Source organism: Mobula birostris, chromosome 10 (genome assembly GCF_030028105.1).
Source record: "Mobula birostris isolate sMobBir1 chromosome 10, sMobBir1.hap1, whole genome shotgun sequence".
Classification (NCBI taxonomy): Eukaryota; Metazoa; Chordata; class Chondrichthyes; order Myliobatiformes; family Myliobatidae; genus Mobula; species Mobula birostris.
Window position 1 is genome coordinate 123,787,016 of NC_092379.1, and position 21,682 is coordinate 123,808,697.

The window sequence follows — 21,682 nt, forward strand, 5'->3', positions numbered from 1 at the left end:
ACTGGAAACCTTACCTGCAGCTCATTCACTTAAGTATCTGATAGGTTTAATTTTCCTCCCCCATTGCTGCTCAGAGTGGCTGATTATTCAACTTCAGAAGCTGACTGGCTTATTCATTCTCATTTAGAGATTAAACTTGGTAACCGTTACGATCCAACGAGCCTGCACTGCCCAATTACACTCAGGTGACCAATTAACCTACTAACTGGTACATCTTTGGAAAGTGGGAGGAAATGGGAGCACCCGGAGGAAACCCATGTGGTCACAGAGAGAGAATACAAACTCCTTACAGACAATGGCGGGAATTGAACCTGGGCTGCTGATGCTGCAATAGCGTTAGACTAACCGCTGCTCTACTGTGCCCCCTTGTGACAGGCTTCATGCCTATCAGCCCAGATTCAGATTTATTCATCACATGTACATCGAGACGTACAGTGAACTGTGCCGTTTGCATGAACAACCAACACACCCAAGGGTGTGCTGGGGGGCAGCCTGCAAGTGTCGCCACACATTCCAGAGGCACCATAGCCTGCCCACAATGTTCAGCAGATCAAAACAAGCAGCAAAAACGACAACAGCAGAACAAAACAAGAAAACAACAGCAAAGTAAGCCCCTTTCCTTCCCTCCCACACACAGGCACAGACTGGCTCCAACCCCAGTACAGGCTACTTCCAGGCCTCCAGTCCCTGGCCCCAGACTCTCGGACTTGCAGACAGATACATTTCTCAGGTGTATTTCCCACTTGTCTCTGGATATTGTGGTACCCTTAAATCCTGGCCCTATTTTGCTTCTGCTCTTCAATCCCTCCGGTAGTTCCTCCACCACTAGCTTCTGGCCACACCTTACTGTGAACCTGGAGGCAAGCTTAATGACGCTCTGTGCTTGCTCCATCGGATCAAAGTTAATTTTCTGTAACTGCAGGTCTTCTGGTCGCATTCCTGCTTCCCCATTTTGCGTTCACCACCAGAATGTATGCATTCTGGCAACTATGAACCACTATGGCTGCGAAAGTTGAGTTTCCCCAGTATCCAGTCCCAAGTGCAATTGGCTGCTGCTCTGGACTGAGCTAGTTCTCTTTCTGCATTTCTATCATTTCAGGTGTTATGCACTCTCAGACCCCTGGTCTCCAATCTCCAGCATTCCTCAATGACTCAGGGATGATAGGGGCAACCACCATCCCAGGCTTGATTCCTAATTGCATATAGTAAGCTTACAGTACACTTTGGGTGGGGCCATGAGTTAAAGGTGAAAGGTAAAATGTTTAAGGGGAACATGAGGGGAAACCATCACTCAGAGGGTCATGAGAGCTGCCAGCAAGCTCGATTTCAAAGCTTAAGACAAGTTTGGATAGGTGTATGGTTCAGGTGCAAGACAATGGGACTAGGCAGTTCAAATGGTTTGGCACAGACTAGATGGGCTGAAGGGCCTGTTTCTGTGCTGTACTTATCTATGACTTTCCCTCAGTGCCTCCTTTGGCATCTTCCAAAGGCTGTCAAGGCATTCATCGCTACTTTATGTGTAGTAGCAGTCTCGTACCATTCTGTGAAGTAATTTTGCCATCCTCCTTCCCATCCACCCTGCTTCGTCAGTACTGTGTCTGTGAAGTCTGCCAATGATCAGCTGTCATTGTGTCCCCCCTGAAATGTTTGTTCACTTGTGAGGAAAGCCTTCATCACACATGAGCTTATGGCAAATGACTTCATTACCAGGGCTGAGTAGCCAGCTCCTTCCCTTATGTATTCCCTCCTTGGTTGGCAATCCCTCTGCCACCTGTTTGCCCAGACTGTTGAGGTGTAGAGATGTGGATAACACAGAGAAAATGATGGAGGATCTCAGCAGGTCAGGCAGCATCTATGAAAATGAATAAATGGTCGACATTTTGGGCCAAGACCCTTCATCAAGACTGGAAAGGAAGGGGGAAGGTGCCAAAATAAAAAGGCGGGGAGGAGGAGGAAAAGTTAGAAGGTGATTGGTGAAGCCAGGTAGGCGGTGGGGGGGGGGGGTGCGGGATGAAGTATGAAGCTGGGAAGTGACGGGTGAAAAAGATGTTGGATCAAGGGAAGTCAAAGCTAATGTAAAAAAAGAGGGGGCATTAAAAAAAGATGTTGAATCCTTATGGGTTGAGTTAAGAAAACTCAAGAGTAAAAGGACCCTGTTGCCGTTATATACAGGCCTCCCAACAATGGCTGGGATGTGGACCACAGTTTACAACAGGAAATAGGAAGCGTGTGTCAAAAGGGCAATGTTAAGATAGTCATGAGAGATTTCAACATGCAGGTCAATTGGGAAAATCAGTTTGGTAATAAATCTCAAGAGAGTGAGTTTGTTGAATGCCTACAAGATGGCTTTTTAGAGCAGTTTGTCATTGAGCCTACTAGGGGATCAGCAATACTAGATTGGGTGATAGGTAATGAACCAGAGGCAATAAGGGAGCTTAAGTAAAAGAGACTTAGGTGCCAGTGACCACAATATGATTGAACTCAACTTGAAATTTGATAGGGAGAAAGTAAAGTCTGATGTAGCAGTATTTCAGTGGAGTAAAGGATATTACAGTGATGTGAGAGAGGAGTTGGCCAAAGTAAATTGGAGGGAGCTGATGGCAGGGATGACAGCAGAGCAGCAATGACATGTGTTTCTGGGAAAAATGAGGAAGGTACAGGACAGACGTATCCCAAAAATGAAGAAATACTCAAATGGCAAAATAGTACAACCGTGGCTGACAAGGGAAGTCAAAGCTATTGTAAAAGCAACAGAGAGAACATACAACAAAGCAAAAAATAGCAGGAAGGTAGATGATTGAGAAGGTTTTAAAAACTTACAGAGAGCAACTAAAAGAATCATTAGAAGGGAAAAGATTAAATATGAAAGTAAGTTAGCAAACAATATCAAAGTGGATAGTAAGAGCTTTTTCAGGTATGTAAAAAGTAAAAGAGAGACGAAAGCAGATGTAGGACCATTAAAAAATGAGGGTGGAAAAATAATAATGGGAGATAAGGAGATGGAAGATGAACTAAATGAGTATTTTACATCAGTCTTCACTGTGGAAGACTCTCGCAGTGTGCCAGTTGCTGTAGTATGTGAAGGAACAGCAGTGAGTGCAGTTACTTTTACAAGGGAGAAGGTGCTCAAAAAGCTGAAAGACCAGATGAATTGTGCCTTAGGGTTCCAAAGGAGGTACTGTTAGAGATTGTGGTGGCATTAACAATGATCTTTCAAAAATCATTGGAATCTGGCATGGTGGCAGGGGACTGGAAAATTGCAAATGTCACTCCACTGTAGCTCCCTGGTAAGCCTCAAGCTCGCTCAGCTCACTTTCGTCTAGGGGGAGCAGCCTTCGGCCCCGCCAAATTGGGTGATCAAGTCTGTGTGGATGCTGTGTGATGTACCCCACCCCAACAACTAACAGACAATACACCATATGTGATTAAATGATTACACTTTATAGATCTTACTGGAACAATGTAATTAATAGAGATAAAATATAAAAGGAAAATAAAAGGCACCAAACTTATCAAAGTTCAACCACTTCGTGCACACAGTTGGAGCTCAATTAATGGAGTCCTCTTTCCACCATTCGATCCCTTCCGACCCCCTCTACCCACTGCCTGGAACGAACCACAGTGGTCGACCAGAGTGTGCCCAGCACGTCCAGTCCTCTTCGGTTTTCCTCCCCAAAACCCTGGGCCTCGGACTCCCGCTCGGGGTCCGTCCCGTCGCCCAGTTTACAGCATCGCGTCTCCTCTCTCTCTCCTCATCCGCCTTCTGCCCCAAAGCCCGCGAAAAACAATAGCTTACAGACACACAAGGAAGAATAACATCTATCCCAATTGGTTAGCAAATGAATACAATCTTCATTATCAGTAATATAACCCAAACAAGCTGCTAGAGAGAGAACTTTCTCAGCAGTTAACATAACAATGAAGCCATTTTATTCTAACATAACAAAGAAGCCGTTTAGCCTCAGCAGTAACTTAAAAGAAGAAACCCCTTACACCACTCTTTAAGAAAAGAGGAAGGCAGCAGAAAGGAAATTATAGATCAGTTAGCCTGACCTCAGTGATGTTAGAGTCAATTGTTAAGGACGAGGTGATGGAGTACTTGGTGACAGAGTACAAGATAGGACAAAGTCAGTATGGTTTCCTTAAGGGAAAATCTTGCCTGGCGAACCTGTTGGAATTCTTTGAGGAGATTACAAGTAGGATAGAGAAAGGAGGTGCAGTAGATGTTGTAAAGTGTGTTTAGGAAAGTTTTCTAAATCAATATAGAGAGGTACCAATCAGAGAGGATGCAATATTAGATCTCCTATTAGGAAACGAGTTAGGACAGGTGACGGAGGTATGTATAGGGGAACACTTTGGTTCTGGTGATCATTACACCATTAGCTTCAACTTGATCATGGATAAAGATAGATCTGGTCCTCGGGTTGCGGTTCTAAACTGGAAAAAGGCCAAATTTGAAGAAATGAGAAAGGATCTAAAAAGCGTGGATTGGGACAGGTTGTTCTCTGGCAAGGATGTGATTGGTAAGTGGAGGCCTTCAAAGCAGAAATTTTGAGAGTGCAGAGTTTGTATGTTCCTGTCAGGATAAAAGGCAAAGAGAATAAGAATAAGGAACCTTGGTTCTCAAGGGATATTGGAACTCTGATAAAGAAGAAGAGAGAGATGTATGACATGTATAGGAAACAGGGAGCAAATAAGGTGCTTGAGGATTATAAAAAGTGCAAAAAATACTTAAGAAATTAGGAGGGCTAAAGGAAGACATGCGGTTGCTTTGGCAGTCAAGGTGGTTAATCCAAAGAGCTTCTACAGGTATATTAAGAGCAAAAGGATAGTAAGGGATAAAATTGGTCCTCTTGAAGATCAGAGTGGTTGGCTACATATGGAACTGAAAGAAATGGGGGAGATCTTAAATAGCTTTTTTTTTTGTATTTACTAAGGAAACTGACATGGAGTCAATGGAAGTAAGGCAAACAAGTGAGGTCATGGAACCTATACAGATTGAGGAGGAGGAGGTGCTTGCTATTTTGAGGCAAATCAGAGTTGATAAATCCCCAGGACCTGACAGGGTATTCCCTCAGACCTTGAAGGAGACCAGTGTTGAAATTGCAGGGGCCCTGGCAGATATATTTAAAGTGTCGGTATCTATGGGTGAGGTGCCGGAGGATTGGAGGATAGCTCATGTTGTTCCGTTGTTTAAAAAAGGCTGTAAAAGTAATCCGGGAAATTATAGGCCGGTAAGTTTGACGTCGGTAGTAGGTAAATTATTGGAATGAGTACTAAGAGATAGGATCTACAAGTATTTGGATAGACAGGGACTTATTAGGGAGAGTCAACATGGCTTTGTGCATGATAGGTCTATTAGAGTTTTTCGAGGATGTTACCAGGAAAGTGTATGAAGGGAGGGCAGTGGATGTTGTCTACGTGGACTTCAGTAAGGCCTTTGACAAGGTCCCGCATGGAGGTTAGTTAGGAAGATTCAGTTGCTAGGTATACATGGAGGAGTAGTAAATTGGATTAGACATTGGCTCAATGGAAGAAACCAGAGAGTGGTAGTGGAGGATTGCTTCTCTGAGTGGAGGCCTGTGACTAGTGATGTGCCACAGGGATCAGTGCTGGGTTCATTGTTATTTGTCATCTATATCAATGATCTGGATGGTAATGTGGTAAGTTGGATCAGCAAATTTGCTGGTGATACAAAGATTGGAGGGGTAGTGGACAATGAGGAAGGCTTTCAAAGCTTGCAGAGGGATTTGGACCAGCTGGAAAAATGGGCTGAAAAATGGCAGATGGAGCTTAATACAGACAAGTGTGAGGTATTGCATGTTGGAAGGACAAACCAATGTAGAACGTACAAGGCAAATGGTAGGGCACTGAGGAGTGCAGTAGAACAGAGGGATCTGGGAATACAGATACAAAATTCCCTAAAAGTGGAATCACAGGCAGATAGGGTCGTAAAGAGAGCTTTTGTTACATTGGCCTTTATAAATCAAAGTATTGAGTATAAGAGTTGGAGTGTTATGGAGAGGTTGTATAAGGCATTGGTGAGGCCGAATTTGGAGTATTATGTGCAGTTTTGGTCACCAAATTACAGGAAGGATATTAATAAGCTTGAAAGAGTGCAGAGAAGATTTACAAGGATGTTGCCGGGACTTGAGAAACTGAGTTACAGAGAAAGGTTGAATAGGTTAGGACTTTATTCCCTGGAGCGTAGAAGAATGAGGGGAGATTTGATAGAGATATATAAAATTACGATGGTTATAGATAGGGTGAACGCAAGCAGGCTTTTTCCCATCAGTCTAGAGGAGAAAAAGACCAGAGGACATGGGTTAAGGGTGAAGGGGGAAAAGTTTAAAGGGAACATTAGTGGGGGGCTTCTTCACATAGAGAGTGGTGGGAGTGTGGAATGAGCTGCCAGATGAAGTGGTAAATGCGGGCTCACTTTTAACATTTAAGAAAACATTGGACAGGTACATGGATGAGAGGTGTATGGAGGAATATGGTCCAGGTGCAGGTCAGTGGGACTAGGCAGAAAAATGGTTCAGCACAGCCAAGAAGGGCCAAAAGGCCTGTTTCTGTGCTGTAATGTTCTCTGGTTCTATGGTATATTTGGACTTTCAGGAGGCCTTTGATAAGGTGCTATACATGAAGCTGCTTACCAAGTTAAGAGCCCTGGATATTACAGGAAAGTTACTAATATGGATAGAATATTGGCTGATTGGTAGGAGGCAGTGAGTGGGAATAGGATCTTTGTCTGGTTGGCTGCCAGTGACTAGTGGTGTTCTGTAGGGGTCGGTGTTGGGACCAATTCTTTTTATGCTGTATATCAGTGATTTAGATGATGGAATATATAGCTTTGTTCTAAGTTTGCAGATGAAACAAAGATTGATGGAGGGGTAGGTAGTGTTGAGGAACCAGGTAGGCTGCAGACGGACTTAGACAGATGAGGAGAATGGGCAAGAAATGGCAAATGAAATACAATGTTGGAAAATGCATGGCCGTGCACTTTGGTAGCTGAAATAAATGTGCAGACTATTTTCTAAATGGGGAGAAAATCCAAACATCTGAGATGCAAAGGGACTTGGGAGTCCTTGTGCAGAACACTCTAAAGGTTAACTTGCAGGTTGAATCGGTGGTGAGGAAGGCAAATGCAATGTTAGCATAAGTTTCAAGAGATCTAGAATACAAGAGCAAGGATATGATAATTAGGCTGTATAAGGCACTGGTGAGGCCACACCTTGAGTATTGTGAACAATTTTGGGCTCCTCATCTCAGAAAAGATGTGCTGGCATTGGACAGGGTCCAGAGGCAATTCACAAGGATGATTCCGGGAATGAAAAGGTTGTCATACCTTTAATAGCTCTGGGTCTGTACTCACTGGAATTTAGAAGGATAAGGGAGGGATCTCAATGAAACTTTTCAAACGTTGAAAAGCCTAGACATGGTAGATATGGAAAGGTTGTTTCCATGATGGGGGAGTTTAGGCACAGCCTCAGGATAGAGGGGCATCCATTTAAAACAGAGATGTTGAGAAATTTCCTTAGCTAACGAGTGGTGAATTTGTGGAATTTGTTATCACAGGCAGCTATGGAGACCAGGTCATTGGGTTTATTTAAGGCAGAGGTTGATAGGTTCTTGTTTGGACATGGCATCAAAGGTTACAGGGAGAAGGTGGGTAGTGGGGCAGAGGAGGGAAAAAAGGATCAGCCATGATTGAATGGTGGACCAAACTCGATGGGCCAAATGGCCTAATTCTGCTTCTGTGTCTCATGGTCTTATAGAAAAGGCAAATAACTGGAGAAGGAAGAATCTGATAGGGGAGGAGAGTGGACCATGGGAGAAAGGGGATGAGAAGAAATAAGAGGCCTATCCAGACAGTCAGGTTTGTATATCTTGGGTAGGAGGGATAAATGAGCAGCGTGAGGTAAAGGAACTATATGTTTGGTGATTGTGGATGGGAAATCCCCTAAGTTAAAGTTAGTGATGGTGTGGGGTCCTTTTCAAGGGTTAAGTAAGAGGAGGTGCCTAAAAGTCGCTGGCTGGCTGACCTGAGCAAAGTAGAGGTCAGTCCACCACACTATATCGGCACCTTCTTTGTCTACAGGTTTGATGGTAAGTTTCGGATTGGTGTGGAGAGAGTGAAGGGCAGTTCAGAGAGGCTAAGGTTCAAGGAGAAGAGAGAAGTGCTGAAGTCCAGCCAGTAGATGGTATAGGTTTTGTAGCCTAATTATGATTCCCTCCTTTGTCCTCTGGCATTTTCTCCTCTTTTGGCCATCCTCCCTTTTTCAAACCATCTCATATTTTATTGAAAAGCTGCGCCTTCTGCTACATACCTATGTTTTAATGTCTTACACTGCGGTCTCCTCTTTTTTGTTTTACTAGACTCTTCAATCAACTTTTCATCCTTGATTTTTAATGTCTTTCCTCTGACTTCTACTTCCTGCCTATCCATAAATAATCTCACACCACAAATGTATTTGCTGCCCCTCCCCTGTGCACTTCCCAACCAACCCACCAACCAAAGTTCACAGTGCTTGGTCGATCACCAATGACATGGTGGAAATTGCAGCACCATCCTTCCAACTTCGATTTGGCTGGACATAGAGTGGAAAGTAGAACTTTCACCTCTTATGCTAATGTCAGCTTCCAAAGAATAATTAGTGAACATCAAATTAAAAAAATAAATGTTAATATAAGCAATGTTTTCAAGACTGAGATACATATGTGAGTGTGACCTATTGCATCACTGATGAAATCCAAAAAAAAGGTAGTGTTATGAAATTTCTATTGTATAGATTTCGCTGTTTTTAATTAACTTTCTGGCCGTGAGTATAAGTTCCAATTGATAAATGATTCAGTAAGGTTTAAAATAAAAAAGACAACCATAATTACCCTTTTGACCTTATCATTAACAAGGTTTCTTGGGCACCGAAACACTTCTTTCCTACCCAATATCCTGAGTGCAACATTGTCATGAGCTAGTGATGAAACATCTCAAGAGATCCACGTCAGGGCAGTTTATATGAGAGAGGTGAAGCAATAACTAATCTGGAATCTGATTCATTACATTTCAACTTTGGAGACCTGTATTTCATCTGGTTCCTAGGAGAGAAGATGAAGAGAAGGAATTCTGCTTTTAGATCGATTATTGTAAGGAATGATAAGTTAATTAAACAAAGGAATTTCCCCAGATCAAATTCAAAGTAGAAATTCAAAAATCTTCAAATAATTCCTTGTGATTATGCCTGTCATGTGTAAATTTAAATCATCACTAGGAACGATATTTAAATTAAAGAAAAAATCATGATTAAAATATTGGAAATCTGATATATTGGTTCTACTTAATGTGAAAAGAAACAGCATTGAAAGCTGTCTGAAATCCACTATCCTTTCCAACCCTGCTTTCTTTATGCACCTGTAATAGAAAACAATAATAATAATGATAATTAGAATTTATTTATAGAACACTTTTCATATAAAAGATGTAGTTCAAAGTGCTTTACATGGGATAAAGTGCAAGCATGAAAATAAAAGATGGATAAAAAGACAAATCGGTTTTGAGTTGGTGATTAAAGATGTCAATTGAGTCTACATCCTTTATAGTTTTAGGTATTGAATTCCATGGATTAGGAATGTAGCTCAAAAAAAGGCTGACCTGCCAATTATCTTTTGAGGGTGATTGTTTAAATTTGAGAGACCGGTGGAAGAAGACCTGGGAGCTCAAGCAGGATTATAAAGCGAAAATGATTCTGTGGTGTACTGCAGTACCAGACCATTGAGAGCTTTAAAAACAAGTAAGAGAACTTTATAATAATCAATGCAGAGTAGCTAGGTCGGGAGTGATATGCTCCCTCATCCGGGTTTTAGTTAAAGGTCAGCAGCAGCATTCTGAATGAGTTGAAGATTGCCAATCAATTGCCTTGGAAGGCCAGTAAAAGGTACATTGCAGTAATCTTGTCTGTTCGGGAAAACGAGCAGGTTGCATTTTGTCCAGTTCATCCTGTTTCAATTTGTAGATTGTCTTGCAAGCGGTTTCAAATCAAAGTGGAAAAATTGAAACAATGTGATTTGCATTTGCTAAATATTCTGACCTGAGAATGAGCTGGAATTTTGTCTTAGGCCAATTACAAATCCAACACAGCTGACCAGAAATATTGCCTCTGATGCATCAGACTAAAATGTCATTGAGCTGGATGTTGATGTAAATCGATCTTTCAGTGAACAAATTCTTGTTAATTAGTCGTTAAGACTGAAGTTTAAAATAAAAATAAATCAATCATTATTATTTTTGACCATATTATTAACTGAGTTGATTGGCCATTAAAACACTGTTTTAGGTAATATCCAGTGCGGTATTCTGGTGATCTAATGTGAGTTAACATCTCAAGGGATTCATGTCATGGCAGTTTATATGAGAGAGGCAAAGTAGTAATGCAAAGTAGTTATGGATAAAAATCATGATGAACGTTCAGTCGGCTGCCTGCCTGGTACTGGATGAGAAATGATTCTGATGAATTTAATGGAGGGTTATGTTGCTGTTTTCTGAAAGATTGAGCAATTTACCATGAATGTAATCTTGTGATGATGAACAGTGACTAAATCAGGGGTCTCTGTAAAGATATTTTAAGATTCTTATAAAGATGGCCACAAAAAAAATTATCTTTTGAGGAAAGGATTCAAGATGTAGGGACAAAATTTAAAGTTAAGAATGACAACAAGGAAAAATAAATTAGGTAATGTTTGTGGGGAATTGATGATTTGTTCAATGGAAAGTGAAACAAAAAAAATTACAGATTTTTAAAATAATTAATTAAATGTATTTTCATGGAAGGGGGTACAAGGCTGATTATATTACAGGAGAGAATCTTTTGGGTTCAGAGGAGAAGCCCAGTTACATCCAGCTTATAGCCCTTATGTCTAATCTAACATATTGGTGTGTACTAACAAATGGCAAGATGGATTTTACGCATCAGCTCCCTTTTAAAATTTGATCATTAAAGAGATTGAATAAAAATCAAGTTTTCTCAGCAATTTTTTTTAAAAGGCTTAAATATTTAAAAAGTAGGCTCCCTCCAATGGCTCATTTCTAGTGCTCAGGGAAACAGGAGGCCCTAAGTCTGATTGTCTGAGTCAGCTGATTAAGGCCATTTTACAAAGGACTGCTCATGTCACCTGTGGAGTACAGAAGAAGGAAATGTATGTAGGGTGCCAGATTCTTGCCTGTGTTACTTCCCAGGGCCTCTTGCTGCAAAGTACTTGCATGGATATGTTCAATGAGCTCATCATTTTTTCAGTGGCTTAGAAAGGTCAACACAGTCAGGCCAGAGTGAAGAAGTGAACAAAGCTAAAATGTCTTACTGCATCCGGTCTGGCTTAAATCATTATGCATAAAAATAAATTATCTTATTTTCCAGAGACAGTATCATATGTTTTAATCATGACAAAGCACACACCCAAAATCTTGGTTCCTCATCGAACTACTCTCACCCAAAATAAAATCTAAATAGCAAGCAGGTTTTGGCTAAAAAATAATGAATAGGGTTACTGAGAACATAGTTTTCACACTGATTTTCAACTGACTCGTTTCTTTTTCTATACACACTAAAATGTAAAGCCATACCTCTTGCAGATAAAAGTCAACGACATACCCAGTTTGTCATGGATTAGAGAATTAGCCCTAGTTCTGTTTGCACGTTTGATGAGGAGTACAAAATTTGCATTTAGTTGGTGACTTTCCTGATGAGAAATCCCTATTTTTAACAGCCGTTGGAGTACTCCAAAGGTGTGGTCGTTCACCCATAGCAGATCTCTCACACTTATATTCCGGGGTTTCTTGTCTCTCAATTCTTCAAACAGTGAGCAGTAGAATTCTAGAAGCAGGGTGGTGACCTCCTGAGCATCACTTTCCATGAGTGTCACGTGCTGCAGCTGGTTCTTGGACTATCTGCACACCTGTAGAGCTATTAGTCCATGCATGGAAAATGGCCAGCTATGTTGAGTGAGAATACCAACCCATGTAAGTTGAACATTTTTCACTAATCATTCTGAGCAAAGCCACTCTGCCTGAACCTTCGGTAAGGATAATGTCACTGCCTGAACTGAACTTACTTTGTCTAAAAACATATCCTGTACAATGGAGTAACTAGTTTACTGTTACTTTGGGTCCAGTGCTTCGTGTGGCATTTTATCTTTAATGCATTTTTTTTCCCTCTCTGACTTCCTCAGTCAAACACCAGGACCCAGGGTGAAGCTCAATGGGTTGCTACAGTGAACTCAGCTGCCTACAGTTCTGGCCATTATTTTGCTTATTGCCTTTCAAACTTCTACCTTCTGAAATTTGAATGTAAATACAGAGCTTAAAAGAGAAGCAAAGATACCACTGAGCTGCTCGTGTTTCATGGTGCTAAAAGAGATGCATTTCCTAAATTGAAAGGGAGAAATTAAAAACTCACAGAATGTAAAAATAAAATGTTTTGAGATGTATCACAGTACAATGCTAAAACATTTTAGTATTGTTTGCCTTTCTTTAGAATGAGCTTTATAAATATTGATCTGTAGAGTTAAAAAAATTCTAAAAATGAACTTTGACGTCTATAAATTCTTGTATATTTTTCAGTGTGCCAATTTGTAATATATTTTGTAAGTGTATATTTTTCTTAGCAGTGATGTGATGTGTTTGGATGTGTGCGTAACCCTCTTATTCCTCAGGGTGTTAATAAAAGGACGTAGAGTTACATTAACTGCTCTGGAAAACCAAAATACCGAAGAGAGAGAGAGAGAGTGAGTGAGAGAGAGCGAGAGAGAAAAGGCAAGCATTTTGTGGAGGTTTTGTAATAAACTGAATTCTGTTGTGAAAGAGTGTAGTGAAACAGTGAAAAAAAAACACACAAAAAAAAGTTTGCAAAAAAAATTGTGGGCTCTTTGCTGTTTTATAGACCCCTTCTTTCTCCTGTAAATTATTCTGACCTTCAGGTTTTGTTGTAATTGTTGCAGAGGTTTTAAATATTTGTGCTTTCAAATGCTGTACGGTACATGTAAATGTCATTCTTGTTAACTTGATGAGTTTTTGTAATACTGTCATTTATCAAATAAATGTAAAACACAGAAATTAACATTTTGAAAGAATGATTCTATGAAGACTGCTTAAGCTATTGTTCAGAAACAGATCTGCATCAAAAAATTTAGCTAATTGACATTTTTGGTGTAAATTACTTTTTTTAAATAAAAGTTGTTCGAAGTCAAACACACTACATTTTTACAGTACTTGGAAAATATGTTTTGTTGTTTTTATGGTGTTGATGCTGATAGAATTCTAATTTTTAAATCCTGTTTTTGCTACTGAATGCCATTCCCAAAAAGGCAGCTTTAATCTTATTATTATGTAAAGCTGCAGTATGTTATATAAAATACAAAATACATATATGTAAAATATATCTTGCAAGTGGTATGTGTCACACATTTGTTACCTGCCCAGTACAAGCTGGTTTGCTTATCTAATATATAGTGTTAGCAATTTTACAAAAGTGAACGTGTTCCAATCTTTCAGTTTCAACTGGTTCTGTGCGTAATACCAGAGGACTTTTATCGCAACTGTTGTTTTGTGCCCATTGCATGTCAAGTTGCTCCTTCCCCCACCCCCCCAATAAAAAATATTGTTGTGGATAATTGCAAGGTCAGTAGATTACATGGTGTGTTTTACAGCATGCTGTTATCCATAAGCACTTGCTTTTAAAGAAACACTATATATTATATAAGCTTACAGCTGTTTCGGAGTGAGTTACAGATTGTAGCACAGTCGAAAGATACATAAGGCCCTCAGAGAGTACTTGACTCTTGCTTTTGTGGGACTTGATGCAAATTCAGTTATATGTAGTACAACCTTTGTAACATGTTCCAAATCTGTATATTTAACCATATTTTACAGTGAATATATATAGTAAAATATGGATATATCTGTTGTAAAACTGCTGTAAGAAAATGTGATTATATACTTCAGGTGACATGCAGAATATGTAAAACTGAATGAAACGTTTGATATTTGTTTCTTTCCTGCTGCCTTTTTTTAAAAAAACAATGCATTCATTATAATTTTGAATTATATAATGTATTGCAGTTTTAAATCTACTTTGAGGGGAAATTCAGAAGAATACAGGAAATGCTCTAAATGGCACCGTCTCTGTAAGCTTATTAATGAACCCATTGGGTTTAATTTTCAGTAGTTGTTTGAGTGTGTGTTTGAAGGAACAGTTTTCTGCAAGTATTGTTAAATATTTATTTTGTATAAAGTTTGTGAAATGGTTGCATTCATTAGTGTTTTTTTTTATTGTTTGCACCTTAACCTGTTGCCTGTAATCACAAGTTGATGGAATGATCGCGAATGGTATAAGTTATTTCTTTTGTTGAATAACATCAGCACTTTCTTCCCCTTAAACCCACAAAGGGAATCCGTATCATTGTGCTGAAGTATGTCATGTTCTTTTAAATAAAAGTGTAAACAAAGTATTTAGAAGTTCAAATATGTTCCCCCGTACATCAATCAGTATTCTATGCACAGTTATTAGTAATACTGAGGTTCTAGTTCTATGTTTCAATTAGATGAAAAAAATGGTTTTAAGTTACACCTGATTTTCTTTAAATTTCACTTTCACCACAAATTATTCCAGAAAAAAAGTATAAAATTGCTTTGCTGGTTCATGTTTGCTTTGTTCTGTAGTTTCAGCAGGATGCAGGTGTGTTTGGAGCACCACTGTCGAGCTGGTACCTGACAGCTCCAGGATCACAGGCCTGATTCTGACTTTGGTTGTTGTCTGTGTGGAGACTGAACTCTGCGGGTTTTTACTAGGTGCTGCTGTTCTGTGCTGGCAGTTCAATTGGCTATGTAAATTACCCCTTAATGCAGGCAAACGACAAAAGAATCAAAATGGGATTCATGTGCACGCAAGAGGCAACAAGTGCATGGCTACAAGAGATAAGGAGAGGGACTAATGGGATAGTTGACATAGGCCAGATGGGCTGAATGGCGTCTTTCTGTGTCATAACATGTAGGTACTGTTGATATTTAAACCATTGAAGGAATTAGGATTCAAAGGGGGAGTATTCAGTCCAGCAACTCTGCATCAGCTCTGCTTGGCATCAGTGATTCTCTTCACATGTCAGTACAATTATGTGGAGGTAGAAATAAGGCATCTAATGCTTTTTTTACAAAAGGCAGGGGACATTGACAGGTAACAATGTGTGACTTGTCTCTTGCATCTCCTTCTTGTTCAATAATATCAGTAGTGTAGCTGGACACTTCATCCCCTGCAGTTAGTGAGAAAGGGAACATTTCAGAAAGAGGTATGGGAAGGAAATTATTGAAGCCTTAAAGACATGAATATTTTTTTCCTATCCCTTTGTACCACAGATCATCTCTAGAGAAAATAGTTGTCAGATAATGCTTTATCTCAAATAGAGCTATCCAACAATGAGCCTGGCCCCTGTCATGTGTACGGATCCTACCCAGAGATGAGACAGATTTGTTCTCTGTCTTTGTGCCTTTGTTCTCCCTGTGTTTGTTAGAAGTTAGAAGCTGAAAGCCAAGGTAGTCTACTCAAAAGACCACTTCTTAGTCTGACATGCATGCGTTGCCTTATAGTCCTGTAGATCCTGAATCTACAATTGCTACATTGAGGTTCTAATTTACAGGATCGTAAGACAACATATGCATGTCGGACAAAGAAGTAGCTCTTTCGATTAGAACATATTGGCTTTCTGCTTCTAACTACTAACAAACATTCACAGTCACATCCAGTCTCTGGACTTTTATGGTCATAAAATTGAGGTGCAAATTGTGACATTACTTTCTATCTGAACAGTGCAGAGAGTATCAAAGAGAGGGCATTAGCATTTGCTACTTGACCAAGTGAGCCAGATGTGAAGATTCAGATTTATCTAGAATATTAGTAAGGCTACATAAGCAATATTATTATCAATAATGAACAAACCGCCAGTCAACATGACACTGGAGTGGATATGTGCAACTTCCCACTTTCAAGCTGCACATCCTGTAGTAGGTCACGTTGACTTATAACAATATTCTGTTGTTAACTGTATCTAGCAGTTTTGCTGATACTAAACTCTTAAGCCAGCAGCACAGAAGTTGCAGGGCAAGTGTTCCTTAAAAATAGCCGAACTTTTTAAAAAAATCCCAGCATACAACAGCTCATTGAAGTAAATGAAAATAAAACCACTGTCGATGCAGGAAGATATCATTCATGGGCAGAAAAGCAACGGTAATGTTTCAGGTTGAAGAACTCGGAAAAAGAGAGAAAACAAGTCTGTTCCACTTTCCAGAGATCTTGGGGAAAGGAAGGATAGGACAAAGGGAATACCTCTGAAAGGGTGAGGCCAGGGGTACCATGAGGATAAACTGTCGATGAAGTAACTGGGTTGGAAGATTAACAAGGACAATTGTTAATCTAATGAAGAATAGGAGATTTACAGATTGCTTCATTAGGCAGTTAGAGAAGGAAAATGTAAACAAAGGAATGTGAAAGTTGCAAAATGCGAAACTGTAGTGGAGAACAAAAGAACAGTCAATATTATACATGCAGGATCTACGGCAGAACTGGCCAATTATGAAGCAGCAAAATTCAATTTACCCAATGTACGTTGAATTCAGTAGCACCTGGAAAGCCGCCAAGTGCCTGGATGAAAGATGAGATGGTGTTTCTCAAGTCTAGATTGGAATTTATGAAAACAATGAAAGAGGCCACAGACAAGGTAGGACAGAGTGGGAAGGAGAAATAAAGTGGCAGACAACAAGAAGCCCATGATTAAGCACAGGTACTCTGCAACTTTGTCACCGCATCTGCATTTGATGTCCACAGTGTAGAGGAGACGCCATTTTGAAAACTTGAATGCGGTGCATGGGATTGGAAGAAATGCTCTTGAATTCTTGATTCTCCTAGAAAGTCTGTTTGAGTCTTGAGCAGTTAGGAATGAAACTATTGTATTGGATTGCTGAAAAGTGAGGGGAAATGTATCTGCTGGTGGAATCTCATTTGTTCTGGCAGAGTAGCAAAGAGTAATCCAATGAATCTGGAAACTATTGAGGACCAGGAGAACTTCCTCCTCCCTCTGTCCAGGAGGAGGTGAGTCAAGTAAGAGCTGTGGAAATTGGATAAGCACTTATGGAAGTACTTGAAGAATATTTGTTTTAGCAAATTTGAAATGGTGTTTATGCCTATTTATGTCTGAAAATATAATGTGAATTGACAAATTATGCTAATGTCTTAGGAAACTGAAAATACCATAATTCGACAGTGAGGATTTAGAATTTTTATGTATTATAATTGAGATTTCAAGCATTTGAAGCCATGGTACTGTAGTTAGTGCCACGGTAGCGTAGCAGTTAACCCAAAGCAATTGCAGCTTGGGGTATTTCAAAGTTTGGAGTTCAGATCTGGCCCCATCAATAAGGAGTCTGTATGCCTTCCCCATGGAATGCCTGGGTTTTCCCCACAGTCCAAATACGTACTGGGTAGGATAATTGGTCACTGTAAATTGTCTCGTGAATAGGTTAGGGTTAATTGTGTTTGTGGAAGGCTGCCACAGTGGTGAGACTTGAAGAGCCCACTCTGCACTGTATCACCAGATGAAAAAAAAGAAATCACTGGTTCCTTGTGACTCTACCACTCTTTGAATAAGAAAAAGAGCCAAATATGACAAGTTCAATCGTACCCAGATCTTGAGTTAGGCTCCATACATTGGCAATGGGGAGATGGCTTGTGCGATGCAGTGTAGTGAGTAAAGTTTGTCTGAAACATTTTGCCTTTGGTGTTCGTGTAAATAATATATAAACCATCAGGCAGATTTCCCAAAATAGAAGCAGAATTTAAATCCCCAAGCAAAATAGCCAATGTAAATTAGCAGATGATGAAAGCAGAAATTTGCCCTATCATTCTGCTACTCTCAAAATTTGGGCAGAGACATAAATCAACTGCAGAGTTATGTGTAAATGAGTGTCACATTGAAATCACGATGAGTGAATTTTTGTCAAGGCATGAAATGTTTATGAAATACAGTATCTGAAACTGATGCAGACAAGGATGGAGGCTCACAGCTTTAATAGCTTTGTGTTGAAGGTAAGCTCATTTACAGAGCCCAAGGGGTCAGGTAAGAAACTAATAGCTTTTAAAATGAAGGAAAAACAGCAATGCTTTCACATTAGACATTGAATGCAGGGTTGATTTCAACATTTAAGAGAAATTTTGAAAAGTATATGGGTGGGAGGGATATGGTTCCAGATGTAGATCAATGGTTCTAGGCGGTATGAAGTACAATGTTGGAAAGTGTATGGTCATGCACTTTGGTGGAAGAAATAAATGGGCAGACTATTATTTAGATGGGGAAAGAATTCAAAATACAGAGATGCACAGGGACTTGGAGGTCCTTGTGCAGGATACCCGAAAGGTTAACCTCCCTGTTGAGTCAGAGGTGAAGAAAGCAAATGCAATGTTGGCATTCATTTCTAGAGATATAGAATATAAGAGCAGGGATGTGATGTTGAGGCTCTATAAGGCACTTGTGAGACCACACTTAGAGTATTGTGTGCAGTTTTGGGCTCCTTATTGTAGAAAGAATATACTGACATTGGAGAGGGTTCAGAGAAGAATCACAAGAATGATTCTAGGAATGACAGGGTTACCATATGAGGCACGTCTGACAGCTCTTGGGCTATATTCCCTGGAGTTCAGGAGAATGAGAGGGGATCTCATAGAAACATTCTGAATGTTAAAAGTCCTGAACAGATTAAATATGGCAAAGTTATTTCCTGTGGTAGGGGATTCTAGGACAAGAGGGCACAGCTTCAGGATTGAAGGATGTCCATTTAGAACTGAGATGCAGAGAAATTACTTTGGTCAGAGGGTGGTAAATCTATGGAATTTGCTGCCACGAGCGGTTGTGGAGGCCAAATCATTGGGTGTATTTAAGGCAGAGATAGATAGGTTCTTAATTAGCCGGGGCATCAAAGGATATGGGGTGAAGGCAGGGGAGTGGGGGTGACTGGAAGAATTGGATCAGCCCAAGATTGAATGGCGGAGCAGACTCGATGGAACAAATGGCTTACTTCTGTGTCTTATGGTCTAAGATTAATGGTTTGGTATTGACTAGATGGGTTGAAGGGCCTGTTTCTGTGCTGTAGTGTTCTATGACTGTATTAGCCAATTATTGTTATGAAGTAGAACTGTTTGGAGTGGGGAAGTGACTATTATTTGTCTATTATATATGAGCTTATAATGCATTGCATTTGCTCATCCTCTTGTATATTTCTCTCATTGGGCAGTTACTGTAATGCTGCTGCAGTACCAGGAACCTGGTTCAATTCCCCTAAGGCTATGTAAGGAGTTTGTATGTTCTGCCCATGACCGTGTGGATTTCCTCCAGGTGCTCCGGTTTCCTCCCACATTTCACAGACTTATGAAACTTAGGATAATTGATCATATGATGTAATTGAGCGGTGCGGGCTTGGTGGGCTGGAAGACCCTGTTAGCGTGCTGTGTCCATAAATAAATACATCATGACTGCTCATCATTGATGTCTGTATCTTTAACTCACTAAGCAAGAGGTACTGAAATTCCTTCATCAGACTTCTTGAAGGCCTTCAAAGCTAGCCATTATTGTGGGACATTCTGATTTTATGCCATTGAAACTACAGAAAAAGATAATAAATATTCATGTTAATGGATTCACATTGGTAATATTTGGAATGTAAATTTGATAAATTAGAACATAGAAGAATTCAGCATGGTAAAGGCCATTCAGCCCAATGATACTGTGCCAATCTCGAGGGCAGTTTATACTAATGGCAACTGTTCAGGGTACTGGTGAGGCCTCATCTGGAATACTGCATGCAGTTCTGGCCCCCTTACTTGAGGAAGGATATACTCAGTTTGGAAGCGGTGCAGAGGAGGTTTATCAGAGATGAGGAGAGATTGAGTCACCTCGGACTGCACCCACTGGAATTCAGAAGGATGAGAGGAGATCTTATAGAAACATAAAATTATGAAAGGGATAGATAAGATAGAGGCAGGAAAGATGTTTCCGCTGGTAGGTGAGACTATAACTAGGGGACGTAGCCTCAAGATTCGTGGGGGATTTAGGACAGAGATGAGGAGGAACTGCTTTTCCCAGAGGGTGGTGAATCTGCGAAATTCTCTGCTCAGTGAAGTAGTGGAAGCTACCTCAATAAGTATTGGTTGGATAAATTTTTGCACAGTAGGGGAATTAAGGGTTATGGGGAAAAGTCAGGTAGGTGGAGATGAGTCCATGGCCAGATTAGCCATGATCTTTTTGAATGGCAGAGCAGGCTCGAGAGGTCAGATGGCTGACTCCAGCTTCTATTTCTTATGTTCTTATGTAAATGCTGTTCTCATGTATATCATCATATCCTTCCATTCCCTTCATATTCTATGTATCTATCTTCATTTTCTTCATGTCTCTATCGAAAAGCCTCTTAAATTTCACCAAGCTGCCTGCTTCCACTACTACCCCAGTAGCACATTCCAGGCACCAAACACAAACCATGTAGAAAAAAAACTTTGTTGCTCTAAACTCCCCCCCCCCCCCACAATTTTAAAAGCATCTCTTTTGCATTTTGACATTGGCACCCTGGGGAAATGATTCTGACTGTCCACACTATGCCTCTCATAAATTAAAAAAAATCTCGAGTAACAGGTTTCCCCTCATCTTTCAATAATCTAGGGGTTCACCCAGCCTTTCCTTATTGTTCATGCCCTCTAATCCAGGCAGCATCCTGGAAAACCTCTTCTGTTCTCTCTCTACAGTCACCACATCCTTCCTATGGTAAGGTGACCAGAACTGTATGCAATACGCCCAGTGCTTTCTGACTAAAGTTTAATATAGCTGCAGCACAACCTGTGTACGCTGATACTCAACACTACCAATAAAGGCAAAGGCAAACATGCCACGCACCTTCTTTACCACCTTACCCACTTGCATAGCCACTTTCAGTGAACGGCTGATGGTGCAGTGAGATCAGTGCCGGGCTTGAGAACGGAGGTTCCCGAGTCCGATCCAGTGACAGACCGCTCCTGAGAGCGCTCTCCATCTGTGCCGGGTTGATGTCGAGCTCGCAACTCAACCTTGTAAAAAAAAACACTGCCACCTCCAGTTTAAATTCCCACACGGAATATTGTGGAGGATCAAATACCCAAACCCAAACTGTGGACCTGGACCCTAAAATCCTCTACCTCAATGTCATTAAGGGATCTACCATTATCTGTACATGTTCTCCTCACATTTGACATGCAACACCTCACACTTGCCAGGATTAAACTCCGTCTGCCACTTCTTTGGCCATATCTGTACCTGAACTACTCAATCCTATGATAATCCTTTACACTGTCCACAAATCCACCAATCTTGGTGTCATTTGCCAATTTGCTAATCCACCCAGCTACATTTTCAGCCAAATCGTGAAGATATAATGTCCCAGCACCGACCCTTACAGAACACCATTGGTCACGGACTCTGAGCACATCTTTCTACCTTTATCCTTGAGTGGACTTACCCCCCTCCTTAATTATCCTCTTTTTCTTAACTTAAGTATAAAATGCCTTGGGATTCTTCTTGAACAACAGGAATTCTGCAGATGCTGGAAATTCAAGCAACACACATCAAA

General features: G+C 40.5%; 1 protein-coding gene across 1 annotated transcript in view; it reads left to right on the forward strand.

Annotated features, from left to right (window-relative positions):
- Positions 1 to 13,200, forward strand: part of nexmifb (neurite extension and migration factor b) — a 159,195-nt gene extending 145,995 nt beyond the window's left edge. Inside the window, exon 5 of the mRNA XM_072270915.1 lies at positions 12,223 to 13,200. The gene's annotated coding sequence lies outside the window, so the exon portion shown is untranslated. The remainder of the gene's footprint in view (positions 1 to 12,222) is intronic.
- The last annotated feature ends 8,482 nt before the right edge of the window (positions 13,201 to 21,682 follow it).